This window comes from Crinia signifera, chromosome 2 (assembly GCF_055691185.1).
Source record: "Crinia signifera chromosome 2, ASM5569118v1, whole genome shotgun sequence".
NCBI lineage: Eukaryota > Metazoa > Chordata > Amphibia > Anura > Myobatrachidae > Crinia > Crinia signifera.
Genome location: NC_139218.1, coordinates 311,819,004 through 311,842,751, shown reverse-complemented (window position 1 = coordinate 311,842,751; position 23,748 = coordinate 311,819,004). Strand labels below are relative to the sequence as shown.

The 23,748-nt window shown below is 46.0% G+C and overlaps 1 long non-coding RNA gene across 1 annotated transcript in view; it reads left to right on the top strand.

The window, feature by feature from the left end:
• Nucleotides 1-23,748, top strand: part of LOC146059088 (uncharacterized) — a 102,633-nt gene that overhangs the window by 72,897 nt on the left and 5,988 nt on the right. Inside the window, exon 2 of the long non-coding RNA XR_014470147.1 lies at nucleotides 19,778-19,917. This is a non-coding gene — a long non-coding RNA (uncharacterized LOC146059088). The remainder of the gene's footprint in view (nucleotides 1-19,777; nucleotides 19,918-23,748) is intronic.

The following is a 23,748-nucleotide window of genomic DNA, read 5'->3' as shown; positions in this document are numbered from 1 at the left end:
GGAGGATGTAGATTATATTGTGGCATAATGTTTAGAATTGATGCCTCATGGATGGGTGTTTGAGTGTATAGCTGAAGGGCTGTATTGTATAGATTATAGTCTCCACTGGGATGTGGACTGGTGTGATTGGTGAAGGGCTATGTAAATGTAATAGGTTTCTTTTTTTTATAAAACCATTTGTTAACATGCTATAAACTGAGTGTAGGCATCACAAATATACAAGCATCATGCTAACATAGGGGAGTTTTTTTGAGCCGACATGTGCCTACAGGCGGTATCTCACGCCCTACCATCGACTAGGGCAGGGTTGGGTAATCTTTTTTGGGCCATGGGCCGTTTGTATGGGGAAAAAATCCTTTGGGGGCCAAATGTAAAAATTTCTACTACAAATTGTCCTGCTGCAGCCGTCCCACGCTCCGGCGGCTGCCGCTGAAGAGGACTGACAGTCTCTGGCTGCTGTTGATTAAGAGGAATCTTGCAAGAACTACCGACCTCTCACGAGAATTCCCCTGTACTTGACTCCCGGCTAAACCGCCGGACGGGTGGGTGGGCCACTCAGACAGGCTACTGGGGCCGCATATGGCCCCCGTGCCTGAGGTTCCCCACCCCTGGACTAGGGCATGGGGGGAATATAAAATAGTGTGCCGAGCTTACAAGGTACCATGCGAGCACGAGGGGACCTGGTGCACTTTTTTAGTATGCATCTCAACTGTGTCAAAATTTGGGTAAATAAAAGTGGAAAACCCCATGTCGATCCTTTGACTGTCGACCTAATGACCCTGTTGACCTAACCCCATGTCGACCTTCAGTCATGTCAACATTCATGCATGTCATCCTAGTGGTTGTCGACCTACTTGCTGTCTATACAATGATCCATAGCCCTAACATGTTAGCATCTGGTTTGATTCTAGGAGTTGGGTGATCAGTTCTCTGCCACATACTACAGGTTGGAGTTAGGATGCCAACTTTCAAAATACCAGGACAGGACAATTTGCCCCATCTTCCAGGACTACTAGTGTTAACATGTAAAAGACAAACAGAAGGTAGTAGGTGTGGGAGGCAGGGAAGTAGCCAGATTCCAGCAGATGCAGGCATACCTCCCAACTTCTTGGGAGTCGGAGGAGGAACAGGGGACTGCGCACCTCAGGCGCACCAGAAAATTTTGGAGGCATGGGCTAATTTTGGGGGCTTGGCCCAGGGCCGGATTAACAATGGACCTGATGGAGCTACAGCTCCAGGCCTACTCTCCAAATAGGCCCATCTTGTAGCTGAGGATCTGGGCTTTCCAACGAGCTCAGCCCCGCATCGATAGCCCCCCGGGAACCGAAGATACTGCCAGGCAAAGCTGGAATGTTTTCCCCATATGATAACATGGGACCTGACCCCAGACTGGTTCCAACGGCTGCCAGTTCCCTCTCTGGCATCACAGAAGCTCAAGGTTCAGTCGGACTCAAATTGCTAGGCCTTCAATCTGATACCAGGCTGGTCCATATGGGTTCATTGGTTCCAGAGATATTGCGGGTAAACCGATTTTTTTCATTTATGAAATGTAATTTCATGGCTGTTCATGTTGTTTGAGGGCAGATTTCTCTGGAACCAAACTGCCCAGTTTCACGGGACCAAAATTATTCGAAGTCCACTCAAAAGTTCTTCAATATGATACTGGTCTCATGTAAATGGGTCAGTTGGTTCCGAAGATATAGCTGGTTGGTTAAATGGGGAGGGGTGGTTTTCTCTCCCCCTCACACCAGAAAATGCAGGGACTAGGCTGGTGTAAAAAGGGCCAGCCCGGGAATGTCCCTGCATGATTCTGGGACCATATTCCCAGGTAAGTCCCTGCATTTTCAGGTGTGAAAGGGGTATTATTTCAAATAGCCGGGACCTGCATTGCTCTGAATACAGCCAGTGAGCCCCTTCTCTCTGCTCGGCTGTCAATGGCTGTCATTTCTGCCCGGCGGCAGCTGTTCCCCAGTTACCGCGAACATGTATTCCCCCTTGGCAATGAGCATGTAATCCCCCATGGCAACGAGCATGAAACCCCTGACAATAAGCATGTAGGTATATAACACTAATGTAGCAGAATTTTTAATAGGCATTATGGTGTTTCGCATAATACGAAATGGACATTATGGTGTATGGCTTAACATGTAACGGGCATTATGGTATAAATGTTTAATGCGGGCCTTTGGCGCGCAATGCCCCTGTTTATGAAGCATGTTGTGCATTATTGCTCAATCGGTTTGGCATAGTGTCTATTTTGGCTCAATCCATGTGGCAAAATGTGAGTTTTGCCTTAATCTGTGTGGCATAACATGAATTTTGACTCAATCCATTTGCCACAGTGTGAATTTTGACTCATTCCTTGTGGCATAATGTGTAAGAGGCAAGTACAGTATAAGGGGGTTACTATTGTGTTGCATGATTTGTATAAGGGGTATATGGTGTGGTAAACTTAGGTGACCACATTAAAGGTGCTGAAATGCTGTCTACCAAATTTGAGCTTTCAGTATTTTTTTTATGACTGGAGTGCCGCCTCACCCTGCAAGTATCTTAGGACATCGGCGTCCTGCGGGTGCACCTTTGGAGTGCACCCGCCAATATATCTCCCTACGTTTTTCCTATGCCAGCCCTCTGCCTTTTCCAGGCATATATAATTAATTGAAAGTATTTACACAAATAGAGACACACCCATGAGCAGACCACCCAACCAGAACACTGGTCACGCCCCCCCACATTATTAGGTGCTGGCCACAACCCCTATTATTGCGCATAATAGGCCCTTGATCATTTTCAGCTCCAGGCCCATTTAGACCTTAATCTGGCACTGGCTTGGCCGATACTCGCGGCTCACCCACGAGGCCACTCCCCTGTTTTGTCGCTATGGAGGCATGACCCAGAGGCTCTGTGAGCCTCTAGCCATGCCCCCAGCCCCCTGGCTGCTGGAATAGACACTGTGCACATGCGCACAGCGTTTATTCACCGCTGTTCACCAGCCAACAGGGGGGGACTCCCAACAGCCCCCCCCCCTTCGCTGCGGGACACTGCCAGCAGCGGGAGGGCCGCGAGAATGTCCCCGAAAACAGGGACATTCCCGCGGTTTTCGGGACTGTTGAGAGGTATGTGCAGAGGTCCTATGTATATTTTGTGTGTCCTTTTGGCTACTTTCACGCTCCTTCTGCCCTCCCGGGTCATATGGTATGTCCGGTCAGCCAGAACATTTACTAAGAGGATATATATCCAACTCAAGAGGGCAGACGGCAGCTGCTTGTGTCAGTACCGCAGTTGGTAGTCCTAGGGCTCAACCTCTGGTTCTGTCCACAGAGGGGAGAGCACGCCAACTAGCCAGATACGGGATGGTGCACATGTGACATGTGGAGCTGCGATTCCAGGAATAGGAGAAGCCGAGAGCCACAGAACAGGTAGACAGGGTTGACAGTGGTTGAATCAATATTAAATTCCAGAATAATCGCACCGATCGCCATCCCTAGCAGCAGCAGCCTTGTTATTTTTTCTTTTACTTGCAGTCGCAGCGCTGTACTCAGTCTCCAGAGTTAGGACATCTCAGCTGCCACAGATGGCAGTGCTGGGCTCAGGCAAATACATTGTAATGAAAAACTGAAAGTAAAAGAATGACGGTTCACCTTTTTGGGATCGGCGGCTCACTCCCTCTTTTATGGGATCCGTCCAAAAGATCTGCTTCGTTCGCGAACGAACCATCTCTATTTCAGACCATGGTTCCAAACCAGGTTGGTGCCATTTACCCTGCACATGAGTGCAGTTGAACTGGTCTGTCGGTGCTCGGAGATGACATGCACCAGCAATGTGGTTCTACCTACAGTATGCTGTGAACTGGACCCTATTTGTATTGCACGTTCACATTGCCCCATATACTGTAGATTCTGGGATACATTGATTTGGGTTATTTCAGGGTTGCCAACCCTCCCGGAATGGCCAGGAGGCTCCCGAAAATTGGGTCCCCTTCCTGGCCCCCCGGAAAGGTGGGCAACCCTCCCGGCTAACGGCGGACCCCCCCCCCCCCCCTTCATGTCCCCGGTGGCAAAATCGGCTTTTTGTGGAAGGGTGGGGCTAAATATGCAAATCACGCATATTTAGCCCCACCCTCTCTTCAGAGACCCGCATATTGGAGGGATTTTCCTTACTTGGGGCAGGGACTGATAATGTCTCTATCAGGCCCCGCCCCCAGAAGTGATGCTGACAGTCTGTATTCCGGGGTTCTCCCTGGGTTATTTTGTTTTAGGCCCTCTCTCATACCCCTTTTACACCAGAGGTTGGACCCGGGATATTGCCTCTCCAGTCAGGGGCAGGGCATGGTGTAAATGGGCTGAAAAAAAATAACACGGGTACTGTTCCCCGGGAATCTGACCCGGCAAATGTTCAGGGTCGGACACGGGGCTTATCCGGGGCTCAGGGTGGTGTAAATGGTCATTATCCGGGTTATTTGACAGGGAGAAGGGCGCATAGAGCTGATTGGTGCTTCTGCGGCTCTGGCAGATAGTGTCATCTGCCGGAGACCCGCACATGGAGCAGCAGCAGCAGCAGAAGCAGCGTTACCACGCTGTGTGCCGACTGTGCCCTACACTACAGCAACAGTCTGTGCTGGAAGCACTCTCCCCAGTTAGTTTACAGCCTCAGCTGCGGGAACACACGCTGGCTGTCACACAGTGTGCCCCAGTGTGTTACAAGTTTGTATTCATACGCATCTTCATCTTTCTTTATGAGAATACATTACATCTATAAAGATTCCAATGTATGATGATTTTATGCATATTTTCAGCTTAATAAAGCAAAAAAACTTGAGGAGTGTCATGTTCCATTTGTTGTGACCTCATCAACAAGCCAAAAATCCATTTCTTAATGACAGCAGCAAGGAAAGACAGGGCTGATCCGTTTTCAGTGTGAAAGGGCCTTACCCGGGAATAACCCGGATTGAAGTGCAGTGTAAATGGGGTCTGAGGCAGGGCATGCCCTGGCAATATCCCGTGTTCGATTTCCCGGGTCCTATCCGGTATTCTGGTGTAAAAGTGGTATCACTGAGCATTTACCTGGGTTAACCCAGCAATAACCTGGGTCGAAGCAGCTGTGTGAAAGGGGTATTAGTATCAGGGCCGAAAATTATGGAGAGATACACTGGGTGACCCTTTCCAGGTAAATGGTGTGAATTTGCAAAACTGCTATGTCAAACAGCAATATTCCAACACAAACCAGCACATGTTGACCAGGATATTTCGCAGAGTAAACAGTACAGAGCCCAATCTAATCAGTGTGAAAGCAACTAGCACTTTTACTGTATATTACAGTACTGAAAGGCAATAAGCCAGGGAAAGAATACTCTCTAGATTACTTAGCTATTGTATGCATTCCTGCAGCTACAGTATTTGCTCAACTACACCAAACATAATGCAGGTTGTATACATATATATATATATATATATATATATATATATATATATATATATATATATATATATATATATATATATATATATATATAGCCCATCTTTACTTTATCATGCTACATAATTTCTCCAGGAAGTTATATAAATGGCCTGTTATGGTCCTCTTTATATTCTGTAATTAAGGCCTCGTTGCAAACTCTGTGCCATTCAGTTTGTGAACAGCAGAGGGCACTGGCTCTCTGCATAATGTCATATGTACAGTAGAATCATTTTAAAATTAGCTGGATTTATAAATTTTTGTTCTCTGAGCTTTTTAGCTGTACATATAAAATGTATGTACAGCTAACGGCTGTTAGGTTATATATTTTAAAAGGACAAGATCATAAACTAGCTGGATTTTAAAAACACTGTCACAAAGTAATTATTTCTCTTTGAAGCAATGCCTTAAGGGGAAGTAGAATCAAAATATTATCATGGCAAATATGACATATACTGATTTTAGGCTCCATTATATTAAATGTCAAAATAAAACCCCCAGTTTATTTCACTTGGAAAAAAATATTTAATCTTATTTTGTTTGTTTATTGGAGCCCTAACTAGGCAGGTGTAATAGGGCAGTACGGATGGTGTAATGGTTAGCATTGCTGCCTCACATCGCTGAGGTCATGGGTTCAATTCCCACCATGGCTCTAACTGTGCAGAGTTTGTATATTCTCCCTGTACCTGCGTGGGTTTCCTCCGGGTAATCCCCTTTTCCTCCCACATTCCAAAAATATACTGGTAGGCTAATTGGCTCCGAACAAATTAACCCTAGAATGTCTGTGTGTGCGTGTGTGCGTGTATATGTGGTAGGGAATATAGATTGTAAGCTCCACTGGGGCAGGGACTGATGTGAATGTTCAACTATTCTCTGTAAAGCGCTGCGGAATATGTGTGCGCTATATAAGAAACTGTTAATAAATAAATTTGGCCCCTCCCACAGTACATACCAGGAAAGGGTTGGGCGCTATTCTCTCTCCCAAATAGCAGTGATGCAGAACCTGTCAATCAGGCAGATGCATTCAAAATACTGCAATGCTACCACAGGACCCATTCTGCACATACTGTACGCAGGGCAATTTCCCAATAATCGGGGAACTGTAGTGAATGAAGGACATAGTCATTAAAATGTCTAGTTATGGTTTGCAGCTTCTTCACAGCAGAAGCATTTGCATATAACAAGAGAGGATCATCTCCCTGTATATTATTATCTTACCATACAATGTACACCATAATTACCCATAGAGCAGAATGTGCTCATTTGCCACCAGGTATTGTATACAACTGATTCTGCTTAGCAGTTGTGAATAGATTCTGTGCGCATCGCCACAGCATCTATCCACGGAGAGAGTGGGCCGGGGGCATGACCAGCGACTCTCAAAGCTCTGGCTACATCCTTGCAGTGATGCAAAATGAGGGGCATGGATCGCAATCGCAGCATTGCCACCAAACCATGCCCCCTTTTCTCAGGTTATAACCTTTTTCTGGGAGTGCCCGACACAGCTGCGTGCACAAGTTCCAAATCGGAGATATAACAAGTTGGGAGGTACTGTATGTATAAACACAAAATGGCAAAAGTTTGCATATAGCGTATACACATTTACACAATTTTGCATATGTTCGTTCTCCATGGGTCTCTATGCGTCAGGTGTCACAAGCAGGGGAAACACTGAGATTTTGTCTAACTTTTCATACAATTTTGACTATATACTCTAAATTGTTAGCCAAAATCTCACTGTGTATATGCACCTTTATAGTGTGTGTACTACCTGGTGCACAGCGTCAGGGCTATTTCGCACACTCCGGCTCCTGCCGGGCGGCGAAAACCCATACGGCACACAGTAGTTGTTAATGGACACTATTGTGTCCATTCACACTGGACAGCTCGGCCGTCCGGTTGCAGCCAGGTCCCACCACTGGAAGGGACGGCTGCCGGGCTGTGGCCATCCCCTCCATTCTAAACTGCTGTGTGCTGCACTGCTTCCTGGCCGTACGGGTTTTTGCCGCTTGCCAGGAGCCGGAGTGTGTGAAATAGCCCTAACCCTAAAGCCATGGCTGTCATCAGAACCTGTGGGGCCTGGGACTGACTAAATAGGTAGGACCACCCTTCCCTTACTAGAACACCTGGAATGCCTGGTGAGACCTGTATCGGCAGCACGGGCTGAGCTACTCAACCTCTACATTGCTTCATGGGAAGTGGGAACTTTATGACAAATTATACTTTATAAACTCCAGTCCTTGGCCCCCTTTCTGTCTGGGCCCAGGACTGGATTCCCTGCAGTCCTCCCCTGATGGCTTCCCTGCCTAAAGCAACCCAAGGCAACATGAAAATGTCAGTCATTTTTGTGTGTATCTATGTCAGCCGTGCCCGAAGCATAGCGAGCACTCACTGCGTTCACCATGCCTCAGGCACGGTGCCTCGCTGCGCTTGACACACTATTATGTTGCCCCTCTATGGCCCCTGAGATGGTAAAGTATGATCAAGTCCTTTTTTGTGGAAAAAATAGCGAAAAACTCATGTTGACCTTTTTTCAAATTTGTCGACCTTGTACTTGTGTCGACATTCTGACCATGATGACCTAATGCACGTTGACCTTTTTGTGTGTCGACCTTTTGCCTGTTGACCATTAGTGGTTGAACTTTTAAGTGTCGACCTAGACACTGTTGTCCATTCTACCGCATCCCCCATGGCCAGCCTCATTGCTGGCTGTGTCCTTCTCGTGGTGGAGAACACTGGGCCTTATTCTGGCTCACTCCTTCTGGCAAATTCCTTCTTAGATGGACAAAACCATGTGCACTGCAGGGGGGCAGATGTAAAATGTGCAGAAAGAATAAGAGAATGAGTTATTTTGTTTCTGTGCAGGGTAAATGCTTTTTTACACTGCAATATAGATCTCACTTTGAACTAAAACCCCACCCAAATCAAATTCTCTCTGCACAAGTAACACCTGCCCCACCTGCAGTGCACATGGTTTTGTCCATCTAAGAAGGAATTAGCCAGAAGGAGTGAACCAGAATAAGGCCCACTGTGAGGAAACACTGAGGTAGTAGGTGAAGGTAGATGACTCAGAATACAGGTTAGCTGGACTCTCATGCAGTTGTCAACTGCTTCATTATGTGCTTTTTTCGCAACATTAGGCAGCAGAGAAATAATTTTTCTTATTATCAGAAAGTTATTAATAGCTACTCATCAGGCAGTCTCCCCCCAAAAGTAATGCAAAACAGACTTTCCTGCATGCTTTCCGTGTCTTTTTAATATGAGACCATTTATCAAATGGTTTAGCGCATGAAATATCACACTATCTCCTGCCTTAAGTGCACATCTTTATAATATGATATATATAATCACTACATACTTGCCCATATTCTGGCTTTCCCCTCCAGGGGAAGCTCTCAGCTTGGAATGGTGGTGGGTGATACTGGGTAGGGGTACAGTTTGGGGCATGTCAGTAAAATCATGTCATCTCCCCCCAGCTGTGGGAGGGTTGTGTGTAACAGAGGGGGTGCAGCTAGGCAGGTGGCGGGAGACTTCCACACTCTTCCGGGGGGGCGGGAGTGACATTTGACTTTTCGGAGCCTCCCAGCCATTCTGGGAGAGTAGGCAAGTAGACATCACTATTCCCAAATACCTTGAAGCACAGTTTATCAAACTTGGTACTCAAGACCACAAACAGTTCATGTTTTCTAAGTCTCCTCACCATACCTGCTAACTTTGTGGCAGCCCCGGAGGTAAGCGAGCTTTGATATCTGTGGGTGTGGGGGCATGGAGGTGTAATCAACACAGTCCTGCCCCCCCCCCCCCTCCATATAATGCTCAGGGGGGTTATTCAGTAATCAAAAATCTTTCTCTAATGGGCAAAACCATGCTGCACTGCAGGTGGGGCAGATGTAACAGGTGCAGAGAGTTAGATTTGGGTAGGGTATGCTCAAAACACATAAAGTGCAACTTGCATCCCTATAAATACATCATGTACTGTACACTGGAATCTGAAAATAATGTTAACTAATATCATAGAAGGCAGGCATTAATGTCTACTTCATTAGATTCAGGAAGATTAAATTATTTTCTATAAACATACAGTATAAAGTCATACATTTGCTCTCAGCAGAGATTTTCATCATGTGAGTATTACAGGTTCAACAGGAAAGAATGACTACTCAATTTCAGCTTTGGAGGCTTTTTATAACATGCGTATATCTGGAAAGTAAAAGAAAATATGAAAAACAATATATATATAACTGGTAGATTTATTGAAGTCTGTTAGATAATCATCCAAATGAATCATTTAAATGGTTTCTCCGTGGACCATATAATTAGACAAGTTTGTAAAATAGAAACTGAGGGCCTTATTCTGGTTGACACTTTGGAAATGTGCGTTCGTTCGGAAATGCCCGAACGCAACGCACGGCGGACATTCTAAGAACACACGCCCACAGGTCGTCCGCATCCGTTCGTGGGGACTTTCTAACGGAGGCCACACACGCACCAATGCGGGCGGTGCGATGCTGTACGATGGGGTGCACGCTCCCGCGGCACCTCATCGTACAGTACAAAAAGTATGTGCTGCACATACTTTTTGTACTAGCTTTTTCTAGCACAGCATCGCATCGCATGCACATCGTATGCACAAGGCATACGATGCGATGCTATGTGTGCTAGTTAAGCCCACAACGCACGCCGGGAACGGTGCGTGTGTGGGCTGCATTAGAAGAGGGACTGTCTTCAGACTGCATTCACACGTCCTTGTGCGGTCAGATATCACAGAGTTTGCACGGTTCATACTGCGTCCGAACGGACGAGAAGCTGACTGTACGCACCGAGTTGGTGTATTTGCGCAAACCTCAGTAATCTATTCGGAAATCATGCTTCAGCAACATGACACACTTATCCAATTAGGCTACCTGGTAACAGATATATTATTTTTAAATCGAATCAATTACTTCCTACTTAATGTAATAGGCAGATTTGCATATAGATTTGGGTAACAGAGTTATGTCCATTTAGTGCAGTGTAAATGTGGCCCAGATACCAACAATAAAGTTGTGTTTGCAGCATATATTAAAGTATTTTGTATTGGCCCATTTAGCCAGCAATGCTTCCAATTGAACCTGTGAAAAGTGTTTAATTAATCACTAATGACTAGAGGAGTGTATTGTATTGTACTCAGCTGCCAGTGTTTAAGGTGCGGGCGTACTAATTGGGCGATCCGAACAGTGGTGTAGCTAGGTTCCACAGCGCCCGGAGCAAGGGCATGTTTCACGCCCCCCCCCCCCCCCCCCCACTTCCCGATTTGTAGTAGGTGGGACCCTTGCACGGCGAAAAGGGGGCACGGCCTAACCTTATACCACGCACCGTAATGCCCATTGCACATTTTAGCGATTTTCGTAATACCCATTACACATAAAGCCACATGCCGTAATGCCAATTACACATAAGGCCACACATGATTCCCATTACATACTATACTAAGTGATTCATTGCGCCCTATGGGCACTCTTCGCACCATCGTAAGGGGCTCAGCCCCCTTAACCTTCCATAAGTGGATGTGGGGGTACCAATATGATGTACCTATTATGATAATAAACCTTCCTATGTACCAACGGGATGCAGTTACGATCCCGGCGGTCGGGATCCCGGCGTTCAGAATACCGACGCCTGAATCCCGACCGCCGAAATGCCGACACATTCTCCCTCCTGGAGGGAAAGCGCAGCAAGCCCGCAAGGGGGGGCGATCCACGTCCCCCCCCTTGTCGGCATTTCGGCTGTCGGGATTCCGGCGTCGGGATTCTGAACGCCGGGATCCCGACCGCCGGGATTCAATACTGAATCCGTACCAACGGATTGGAGCACTGTGTGCTGTCTCTATATGAATGAATGAAACAGCGCTCCTGTTGATTCCTATAATAATGAATAGACAGTGCAGAATAGATTATGTGAATACTTTAATCTAAGTACAGTAAATGGTGCACAATGACTAAGGGGGCTAAAATATACAGAAATGGATGCAGAGTGTCCATGCAAAGTAAAGCAAGTTAATGCAGTCTCTGTGGATGAGGGGGTCGTGTTGCAGGGAGCTGGCCTCCCGACTCCCTACAGTGCACGCCCCCTAAAGGTACCTGGAAGAGTCCCGGCGATGCTACCACAGTGGTGCAGAGGTCCCCCACTTTTGTGTTGGTCCCCCGCCGTCTATTGCCACTGTGCTGTGCGCTTTCTCCGGCAGGCAGCGGTCGTGGTGAGGTCTTCACCGGAGCTTACTCACACGCCGCTCAGTCTGTCCGGCTGTCCGGCGCGCGCCTGGTGATGACGTCACCGGGCGTCGGACTTCACTACGCGGCTCCGGACTGATTGCTGGAGGCTGCTCAGACGCCGTATATGTGGTGGTCAGTAGGGAGATGTGCGTGTCTCCAATGTTTATTGTGTCTAGGGCAGGGCAGGGGAGCCGGCGGCAGTGCTCTGGCGCCAGGTGACATGTCTGCGCCTGGAGCATGTGCTCCGCCGGCTCCACCCTAGCTACGCCTCTGGATCCGAATGCCTAGTGCATGAACCAGTGCTCTCCGAGAAGTGAAAGCTGCTTGTTTTCACTGAAGATTTCTGCCGCGTTGGTTCGCTTGCGCTCGGTGTCCGGTCCGAATGCACGCCTACCACTGTTTGTACACTCCCACGTGTACGCCCAGATTAACGCCCAGTTTCACCCACTTTGAAACCGCGCCCTTATACACGCCCACATGACGCCTATATTACGCCCATATTTCCCGAGGGAGTTCGGTGGACATTTGTAGACGTATTGCTGAGAACGAGTGCGTTGCTTGCGCATGCGCAGGTAGCTAAAAAACGCTGTACGATAGAATTCGGAACGGACCGCACCAACCAGAATAAGGCCCTAAATGACATGATTTGATGTTTCCCAGCAGGTGTAAATCATAGGCGAATGGGGTTTACCACACCACCCATTAGACCCGGCCGCTAACAGTGATGCACACAATGGCAGCGGCGACTCTGCTCATGCTTGTGAGCAGATGCTAGCTGTGGCGCTACCCTCCATATAGAGTTCCTCCCAAACCCCGGCCTGCCCACACACTTCCTGCATGGCACAGGTTGTCTCTCAGCAGCAATGTGATGACACAAGTGCCGCCCCATCACCATCACCATGCAGAGCTTCTGTAGGTTTCCCCACAGACAGCAGATTCCCAGCAGCAGCATGTACTGATACACCTCCTGTGGACAAGATGCCAGCATGCTCGGCACTGGAGCTGCATAGACTGGGAGTCAAAGGTTTTGCAGGAAGCTGTCTATGCTTCCCATAGAGGTAAGTTTATAAAAGCTTGGGGGAGGGGGGTTTATCATCAAATATATTTTATAAGGTGGGGGTGGGTAAAATTAATTATATATAGGGCATCCCTTCTAAACCACGTCCCTTTCCACGACACACTCTGCAATGAAGGTTGCATGTTACAGAGATGTGACAGTCACAGCCACTATCAACTACAATATACCATATATGGCCCCTAGCATTGTCTCTATATGGGTATGCTCCAGGTGCCCTGGATTTCCCTCAAAGCGTTCTATGTATTAATAATCACTTATCATGCTGCCCAATGATAAATAGGCCCCAATGATGTTGTGCTGTATATACAGTATAATTTTTATGTTTCAGAAAACATTGCAGGATGTAAACTAGCCTCAAATGTATATTTTAGGACGGTAATGTTTACATATAGCTTTCCATTAAAAGATCAAACACAGCATATTGTGCTTGGTTCATACACGTTATTTTTATGCACACTAATAATACTTAATTACTTCCACTTTACTGACAACTGCACCAGTGCAGATGTTCACAAGCCATGCTTTACAGCCTGTCTAAGAGCAGTGAAAGGAAAGTGCTGAGTCGGGAAACAGGCTAAGAAACCAAACAATTTGTCATCTGAATATGTTATTAGATTTTCCCTGCATGACGTACCCTTTGTGCAGGCTAAGGTAACCTCCTAGAATGCTACAGTCACCTGCACTGTGAGGGTTAGTATGACCACAGCGCTAGTGCCACAATATGACTGTCTCAGCAACAGTAAAATGTTACATGGACACTACTACACTAATGTGTTTACTGGTTTAAAGGGATGGTGTGGTAACCCTATATATATATATATATATATATATATATATATATATATATATATATATATATATATATATATATATATATATATATATATGGGACAGAGACGGATGGCACTCAGCGGGATTTGCGTCGGAAATAAACAGACCACACTTTGGGTTAACTTCTGCCAACGTTTCAAATCTAATTGGATAGATTTTTCGTCCCTATCCAAAATCTATCCAATTAGATTTGAAATGTTGGCAGAAGTTAACCCAAAGTGTGGTCTGTTTATTTCCGACGCAAATCCCGCTGAGTGCCATCCGTCTCTGTCCCATATCTAACACGCTTGCTCTTTTGCTGCTGTGGAGGGGCACCAGGGGTACTATTGTTCTTTGGAGGAGGAGTTCCAGCCAATCTCTATACATATATATATATATATATATATATATATATGCGAAAATAGAACGGAGAAGCGCACCATAAGTAAAGTATAAAACAGATCTTTACTAAGTAAAAAAGCTTGAATACATAGCAATAAACAGAGATGCGTATATAGATGTCAAATCACCAGGTTCCAACCTCAGCAAGATTCTGCTCGGCGGCCACAGCTCACATACGACACTGTCTCTGCATGGATCAGACTAGAAATATGCATCAGAATTGGAAGTCACGGGTTAGCAGTGTCACTTGGTGGGGGGCAGTTGGGAGTTCCCCTGTCACTCATTGAGAGGGAAGCTTTCTGACTAAAGTGAAGCTTGATTACTTAAGTGAGTTGGAAACTGAAGCAGGTGAGTTATCTTGCATTCTGTCTTGTATTCTTTATCTGTCTTTCTATATAGAGACTGTAATTTTGAGGGAGAAATCTGAGTGTGATTTTGGTTGTGCCTGTATCTGTATAGTGTATTGTTACTAGGTGTGAACTGATACTAGGAGGAGGAGTTAAATCTAGGTGTTAAGAGAAATTAGGGGGAGGAGCTGAGTGTAACAGCTGACTGACATACTATATAAGGAGGGGCAGAGCTCATTTTGAGCTGGCTCATTGAGAGGGAAGCTTTCTGACTAAAGTGAAGCTTGATTACTTAAGTGAGTTGGAAACTGAAGCAGGTGAGTTAGAACACTGAAAAAGGTGAGTTTGAACACAGTCTAAATTTTCATCTTCTATTTTATTGTATTATATTCATCTTCTTTCTATCGTATTGCAACCTGTTGCTCAATTTTGACATTTAATTCATTTTTATCTATATTTTCTCCAACATTGTATTTCATTTTACTCATTCACTATTATCTTCTCTTATCTTTGCCACACATTTATTGCACTCTGGTTCCCTCTTCACGCCTGCTCACATTTGCCTCACTTCTGACCTTCTCTGTTCCCTTCATCCTCTCACTTGTTGCTGTTTCATACTTAATTGGATTACTCAATCAACCTGATTTTACCCACTTGTCTCCTCTCTGACAGTAGTTCCTTGCCTGTTACCTTCTCTCTCACTCTGTTTTCTACCAAATCTACTACAGACGCTGTCTGTCCTCCCAAATCCCTCTGTCTGATTTCACTAACCTACCCTCTCACCTTCGGTTCCTCATGGCTGTTAATCTCTCAACTTCACTTTCTCCAACTGCTCCTCCCCCCTCCCATCCCATACCTATCCTGACCACTCGCCCCCGCACCCCCACCCTCCCAACGACCCCCCCTCGCTTCTGCAATCCCAAAAACCTTATCCACATAAATACACAACCCACCCCCCCTCTTTCCTGTGCACTATGGAACGCCAGATCCATCTGCAACAAACTCCCTGCCATCCATGACCTATTCATCTCTAGAGCATTCCACCTCCTTGCTATCACCGAGACCTGGCTCTCCACCTCTGATTCTGTCTCTCCGGCTGCTCTCTCCCACGGTGGCCTCTCTTTCTCTCACACTCCCAGGCCGGATGGTCGCCAAGGTGGCGGTGTGGGTTTTCTCCTCTCAGCCTCATGCACCCACAGTGTCATTCACCCTGAACCCTCTCTCCTTTTCTCCTCCTTTGAGTCTCACTCTATCCGTCTATACTACCCCTACCACCTCCGTGTTGCTGCAATCTACCGCCCCCCTGGCCCTATCTCCCAATTTCTTGACAACTTCGCCGCCTGGCTCCCACACTTCCTCTCCTCTGACCTGCCATCTGTCATTCTTGGTGACTTTAACATCCCCTTGGATAAACCCGCTGATCCTGGCACCTCCAAACTCCTCTCTCTCTGCTCCTCTCTTGGCCTATCTCAGTGGACTACCTCTCCCACCCACATCCAAGGACACTCCCTCGATCTCGTCTTCTCTCGCTCTTGTTCCCTTACTGACTACACTATCTCGGCTTTTCCTCTTTCTGACCATCACCTCATCTCCTTCTCCCTCACTGCTTCCCCCTCTCCCACTCCCCCTCCCAAGCGCATTGTCTCACGGCATAACGTCAACACACTTGATCTTGCTGCCTTCTCTAACACGCTGTGTCCTCTTCTCGCCCCAATCACCACCATGTCCTGCCCGAACCTCGCCGCCTCCTTCTATAATGACACCCTATCTTCGACATTGGACTCTGCCTGCCCTCCATCCTCTATCCCCCTTCGATGCTCCAACCCCCAACCGTGGCACTCGCCTATCACCCGATTCCTTAAAAAGTGCTCTCGCACTGCTGAGCGCTTCTGGAAGAAATCACGCTCCCTCGCGGATTATCTCCATTTCAAATTCATTCTTTCCTCCTTCAGCTCTGCCCTTGCTCTGGCCAAGGAATCCTACTTTAAGTCCCTCATCCTTTCCCAATCATCCAATCCCCGCAGGCTCTTCGCCACCTTCAACTCCTTGCTCTCCCCCCCTCCTCCAGCTCTTCCGTCCTCCATCGTAGCCGCTGATTTTGCTACCTACTTTTCAACCAAAATCTCCTCTCTCAGGACTGCCATCACTGCTGCCATGACCCCACCCTCTCCCTCCTCCCCTCCTACATCCCCACTCCCCTCCTTCCAACCCCTGTCCTCATTTTACCCCACCACTGCTGCTGAAGTCCACTCTATCCTTCAATCCGCTTCTCCCTCCACCTGCCCGCTTGATCCTATCCCCTCCAATATTATCCGTCGTCTCAGTCCGTCAGTCTGCTCTCACCTGGCTCACCTGTTTAATCTTTCCCTATCCTCTGGGATCTTCCCTTCCTCCTTCAAACACGCTCTTGTCTCCCCAATTCTCAAAAAAACAAATCTGGACCCCAACTCCCCATCCAACTACAGGCCCATCTCCCTCCTCCCTTTTGCCTCCAAACTCCTAGAACGTCTGACCTATAATCGTCTCCTAAACCACCTTACTGCTAACTCCATTCTCGACCCCCTCCAATCCGGGTTCCGCCCTTTACATTCCACTGAAACTGCCCTGACCAAAGTCACTAACGATCTAATATCGGCTAAATCCAAAGGCCTCTTCTCTATCCTCATCCAGCTTGATCTGTCAGCTGCCTTTGACACTGTTGACCACCCTCTCCTGCTCAACACACTCCGCTCCTTTGGCATCACTGGCACGGTATTCTCCTGGTTCACCTCATACCTCTCCGATCGCTCCTTCTCCGTCTCCACTCCGAGCTCCTCCTCTCCTACTACCCCGCAGCCAGTCGGTGTTCCCCAAGGGTCTGTCCTTGGCCCTCTCCTCTTCTCTCTCTACACCACCTCTCTGGGCACTCTCATCAGCTCCTATGGTTTTCATTACCACCTTTATGCTGATGATACCCTAATCTATCTCTCTTCCCCCGATCTATCCCCATCACTCCTGTCCAAGGTCTCTGAATGCCTCACAGCCATCTCAGCCTGGATGACCCAACGCTTCCTGAAGCTAAACATGGCTAAAACTGAACTTCTAATCTTCCATCCCCCGAACATCCCCTCTTCTCCCACTATCTCCATCAGTATTGGTGAAACCGAGATCACCTCCACCGACCAAACGCGCTGCCTTGGTGTCATCATTGACTCCTCCCTCTCTTTCACCCCCCACATTCGTTCTCTCTCACAGTCTTGCCGCTTTCACCTACGCAACATCTCACGCATCAGACCATTCCTCTCCACTGACGCGACCAAAATTCTCATTCACTCTCTTGTCATCTCCCGCCTTGACTACTGCAACATCCTTCTCTCCGGGCTACCTCTCACCCGCCTCGCACCTCTCCAATCCATTCTTAACGCTGCTGCTAGGCTCATCTTCCTCTCCCGCCGCTCTACCTCCGCCTCCCCCCTCTGTCTATCTCTTCACTGGCTCCCCATTCCTTTCCGAGTTCTCTTTAAACTCCTCACCACCACCTACAAAGCTCTCTCCTCCTCCACCGCTCCTTACCTCTCTTCACTGATCTCTATCCACACTCCCTCCCGTCCTCTTCGCTCCATCGCTGACCGCCGACTGACCTCTCACCTAATCACCTCCTCCCACTCCCGTGTCCAAGACTTCTCTCGCGCTGCCCCCCTGCACTGGAACAACCTCCCGCCACCCATCAGGCTTTCTGATTCCCTTACCTCCTTCAAGCGCTCCCTCAAAACCCACTTTTTTCGACTAGCCTATCCCTCCTCCTAACCTCTTTTGATCCTCTTATCCTGCCTCCGTTCCCCTCCGTTCCTACTTATCCTATTGTTTTTCGTTCGTCCACCCACCTATTTTTAGTATGTTAACTCTTATGAGTAGGGCCCTCCTTCCTCACGTACTCACCCTACCTCTTTACCTCACCTGTGCTCCTGTCCTGTTCTTCCCTTCCTCTACTTCATCTTTAGTCTCCTTGACAATTTTGACACCTACTTCTGAACTGATGCTGATTTTAGTTCTACCAGCTATACCCCCATTTATACTGTATTTTTCAACACACCCTGTACGTTACCTCGTCATTTTTTTTTGTTTGCTATGTACGGCGCTGCGGACACTTTGCGGCGCCCTATAAATAAACGTACTACTACTACTACTACTACTCGCTGCAATGGTGAATAGATGCTGTGCGTATGCACACAATATCAATTCATGGAGACAGATGGTCAGGGGTCATGGCCAGCAGCACACTGAGCACTTACCATGTCCCCATAGTGATAAGAAACTGGGCCGTGACTAGTGGCCATGGCATCCCTGTGAGACCACACCCCTTTAAGCGGAGGCCAGGTCCTTAGCAGAACCTTTGTGTCTAATTTGTGCTGTTAAGGGTGGTGGGAGTATCCCTCTCTGCACTATCGGCATCCATATTCCAGTGTGTGTCTCCTCTCTCCACCAGAGTGGTTTCCACAGCGGTCCTCTCAGGTGCGCAGAAGCCTTCTGGTAGTCTGTAAAGTGTAAAAGATGGCTGTGCTAGTGAGTGACACTTAAGTGTTCAGCACCCCATGAGGTTGGACAGCTGACCCGGGCCTAGAAACAGCCCTGATTATTTATGATGAATTAACCTTTTTGCCATGGTATTTTCCAAACCATATTAAGAAAGTGTGTGGTGTCTCTAATGTGAGATTTTAGAGACAGCATATTCAACATAAACAGACAAATACGTTAAACTGTGAGTGACCTAATCCCAGAGCTAATAAGGTGACTGTGAGAATGGGTAAATGTTTTATATATTTTAAGTAATGATAGGAGATAGAAGATATTTGTGCTAAGGAACAAAAAAAAACAGATTTCTGCTTGACAGACATCGCTTCACCAAAAATAGCATCCAGCACAAAACAATTAGCGGCTGTACCCGGCGGCATTATCTCGTTAGCCACAACATACTGTACTGAATTGAGTCTGAATTTTTTTATGTGGATATTTTTAACCATGTACATATTCTGATTGTACACTTATGATACACATATTAATGGATGGGTGAGCTATTCTGGTTTGGGATGTTATCAACATTATCAATTTTTATTTCATGCACCTTATTTTTCACGTCTGTTGAGTTTACCAGAGCTGTTTTGTGCTTTTTTGGATGAGCCTTTGATCTAATTAGATGTATGTTGGAATTCTGTAGCTGTAAGTTTTTCCATTAACACAGGTGGGCCCATTTATTCATATTTATCCATTGAACATGATGCTGAAACTGTTGGGCTGAAGAGTTTTATTGGGTAACATCATCATTAACTTTCAAATTGTCTGAGAGCTTCATTGCTGTATTCCTCTATATATGTCAACGTGTGTCTCATGGCTCTACTTTCTTGGAAAATACAGTTATACAGTATGAACTTAAAATGTTCTCTTTGGTCTGCACCCAGCTATAGCTTATCCTTTCCCAGACAGTGACAGCTCAATGGGAGATTGAAAAAAGAGGATACAGATCTGGATTTCAACGCTGATCATGGAAATAGACAAGAGAAGTAGGTGACCTAAATCCCAGGAGACACTGTATAGATTGGTAAGTACTTGCTAATGCCCCATGATATTTGAAATGATCCCCCTTTAATGGTGAGTTCTGTAGACTAAGGGTTTCTGGGAAATAACTTGGAAATTACCCATGAAATAAATATAAGGTATAGGGAGTATACAGATAGCTGGCTCACTCAACGTCTTTCTTCTGGGCCATAGATCTTCCAGTCAACCAAAAATTATTGGTTGATAGCGGACGATTTTGAATAAGCAATTATGACTATACGCACTGGCGATTTTGTCGATTTGATTTATGTTCCCTATGATAGTCTGTGATCTGGTCAAAATTGCCTTGCTTGTACAGTCTATTTTACAAATCGATACTGACTTAGCAGGTGATTTTGGCTAAACTTGTAGGTGATTTTGTCTAGTCAAAATTGTCTGCCAAAATCACACCATGTGTACACCCCTTAAGCCTCAATAGAGATTACACATACTGATACAGGAGTGGTTTGGCTGCTGCTGCAACCAAATTAATTTTTTTGGGGTGGAACACTTTTGATGTATTACATACGTTATTATATTAAGACATAACTTTTAAATGTATTTTTTTTAAAAGAGAAAGAAATGTCAAAGCAACATCCTTAAATAGGAATTATTAAAAGAATAAAGACATTACAACAATAATATCTCCGTGGTGCACAAACAAATGATCATATTTTATACACTCAATATTTTAGGAGCGTGTTTGATGGTGCTGACAGGTAATTGATATTAGTGGTAGCAAAAATAGAAGAATTATATTTAATCACAAAAGAATATGACTTACGACTTCTTACAATGCTATGTTAGCCATAGTTAATGCTCCACAGCATGAACTATGTGTTCTGCTGCACCATGCAAAAATAACATCAAGTTATCCCACAATACAGATAAGCACATCACTGATCACAATAATGGGTACTTATGTATTACCTGGGCTCCCATGTTAAATGCACCCATTTTTTCATACCCCTACTATCCAACTACGCATTGAGTTGATTTTATATAGTGTGCGCAGCGAGCCACTGTGCCCGAAGCGTGGCGAGCAGGTGCGGTCTCATAAGAAAAATGGGAGCCCAGATATTACATAATTACCCAATAATGTAGTGTAAATGCTGGATGTACTTACACCACCGCTCCTTCTGCTACCCCTGTCATTGGGTGAGCAGATGGGGGTGAGAGAGGAGAAGGGAGACGCTGGAGGAATAAAATAGAAAAGTGAGTGGTAGGGATCCTGTCCCGTTCGCAGTGTTAGGCAGCCCCTGATACCAGAGGATATCAAGGGCTGGATGCGCTGCCTCACACAGAGCAGTGCCTGCTAGAGAAGTATTCAGGTGTGAAGGTAATTGGTATTTGTGATGGCAGTAGTGGGCGGGTATTGGTGAAAAAAGGACCAGGACAATACCCCCGGACCGCCGGACCAGACATCAAACTCTGCATTTTGTAGCTTGTAGCCTCCGGTCCAGGGGGTGTCCTGTCCGGGGGTGTCCTGTCCGGGGGGGCTGCCTGAAAACCAGGTAGAGGAGGAGGGGTAGTATAAAGCCTCCCTGTATGGTCCGGGCATGTACCAAAAACCGGACGGTCCGGAGCACACAGGGAGGCTGTAATCTCCCCACCACCATGTCCCTGGGGATAGCTATCACAGGACCCCCCCCCCGGACAAGACACCCCACGGACAGGACACCCCCCCGGACCAGACTCTACAAGCTCCGGACTGCAGATTTTGATGTCCTGTCCGGCGGTCCGAGGTTTAGTCCGGGTCCGGTTTTTACATAGTCCCATAGTGGGCTATTGAAACCTTTCCATATGGCCATGGCAGCATGTTTGTTAAAATGTGTGCAACGTCATATGAAAATCTATCCCACCCACTGTTCTTACAGCCACAGCTGTCACCCATAGTATCTGTAATTATACCAGCCCATGTTGGCTTTAAAATATCTGGCTGAAACAGACCCCCGGGGCCAAATAAAAAATAACCCTTGGGTTTGGCGGCTGTGAGGGATGCCAGACGAACTCAGAGGTTTTTTAAAGAGGCAATCATTTACAAGGCAAACCATGCCTTGTATATGATTGCCCCTTTAAAAAAAACATTTGGACCAATATCTACCACTACAAGAAAGTGGAGTTACACACCAGCAACACTCCCATGATACTCACATGGCACAGTGGAGCTCCATATGACTCCATGGTCACTGCCTAGTTACCACCCAATAATGCCCATTTCACAGAAAGCGTGGTCCATTAACACATGGACAAATCTGTAAATACTAGTGACACTGTGCTAATTAATTTGATATGCAACACTTGTATATCTGTGAGCCACTGCCTAGCAGTTCCTGAAGCACAACAGGAGGTACAGTCTTGCATTGCCGACACAAGAGGTGTGGCATCTCCTCCCTGTTCCATTATGGAATCCAACACATAAGGTGCTCATCTCCAACTGTAAAATCTTTCTTGCATCATTTCACTGCAAGGATTCAGTCAGAAGGGATTTCCATATACTACATACACAGTAAAGCAAAATTGTATGATTGTTTTGATTTTTTTCAAATAAATTGCTGTGGAACGGGGGAAACAAATTACACCACATACTAAATAGCTATAAAGCAGAAAATCGAAGCGGCATATTTTTGATGCTTCATAGTTTAAATCCCTTTTGATGTCTTGAATATCTAGCACTGCAGACACAGCATAAAAGAGTGGTAGTGGTGGCGGTGGGGGGGGGGAGTTTGGTTCTTTCATAAAGGGAAACGCATGGACAAAAGGCCATTTTCATTATTTAGTTAGTTCCATAGCACTGCAAAATATTTTGTGAAATAAATATTTTTCAGTGTGGAATGCATAATGAAATACTGAGCCAGTCTTGGAGAGCGGCACATCCATGGAAATTATTACAGCACAACTGCATTTATAACTACAAAAAAAATAACATCCAGAGAATCAGTGATTCTGCCAGCAAAGGGAGAGAATACACATTGCGTCTTTCTAGTATTAATCTGTGCTCTGAGTCCATGCTCCACTTGCTTGTCAATTCTAATCAGACAACCAAATTCTATGGTGCTATTCTTATCAGTTTTGTTCAGTGTTCCACTTATCACCTTCCTTGCATTGTGTTAATATTTATGGAAGACGTTTTTCTTGAGAAAGCAATAATGCCAACAATTAAGTTGCATTTGGCTCCAAAATAACTGTGACTCCTAACTGAAGCGTGAAAAGTTTGCAGACTTAAAACTGTGAGCGCATTCAAGGAAAAGTTTGTGCTTGTAATATGTACTGTATATTGTTAGGATGAAAATGACAAGTGATAATGATATATTGAGAGAGAGAATATTATCCCATTCCTGCTTCTTGACACATTGATAGAACTTTGGAGATACCTCATTCAGAAATGGCTATAACATAAGTGTAGCACAAAATTCCATACAGTGCAAGTACTTATAACCTTACATCCTACAAGCGATTTAGTATCTATCCTATGTATATGATGTATACATACATCCCCCCCCCACCAAGGCAAAAGTCAATTTTTACCATCTAGTGTCTGTGATGAACCCGAAACTGCATGGTGTCAGCTAGCTGGAATTATCCCCAATAGGTTTATATGTGCTTTACAATTGCTGACAAACCCTAAAAAATGTTACACAACCATCTACTAAATTGTAGTCCAAGTTGCTAATGCCTTTCACATACAGTACGAGAGGACATTTGTAACCCTCGCTTTGAGAAAAGGAGATCATTACTATTAACATTGGATGGATATTTACTGACATTGTGCTGCATGGTCCATTCTGGCACCCCCTCATGCTGGCTTACTGTATATTGTACATGCAGCCAAATG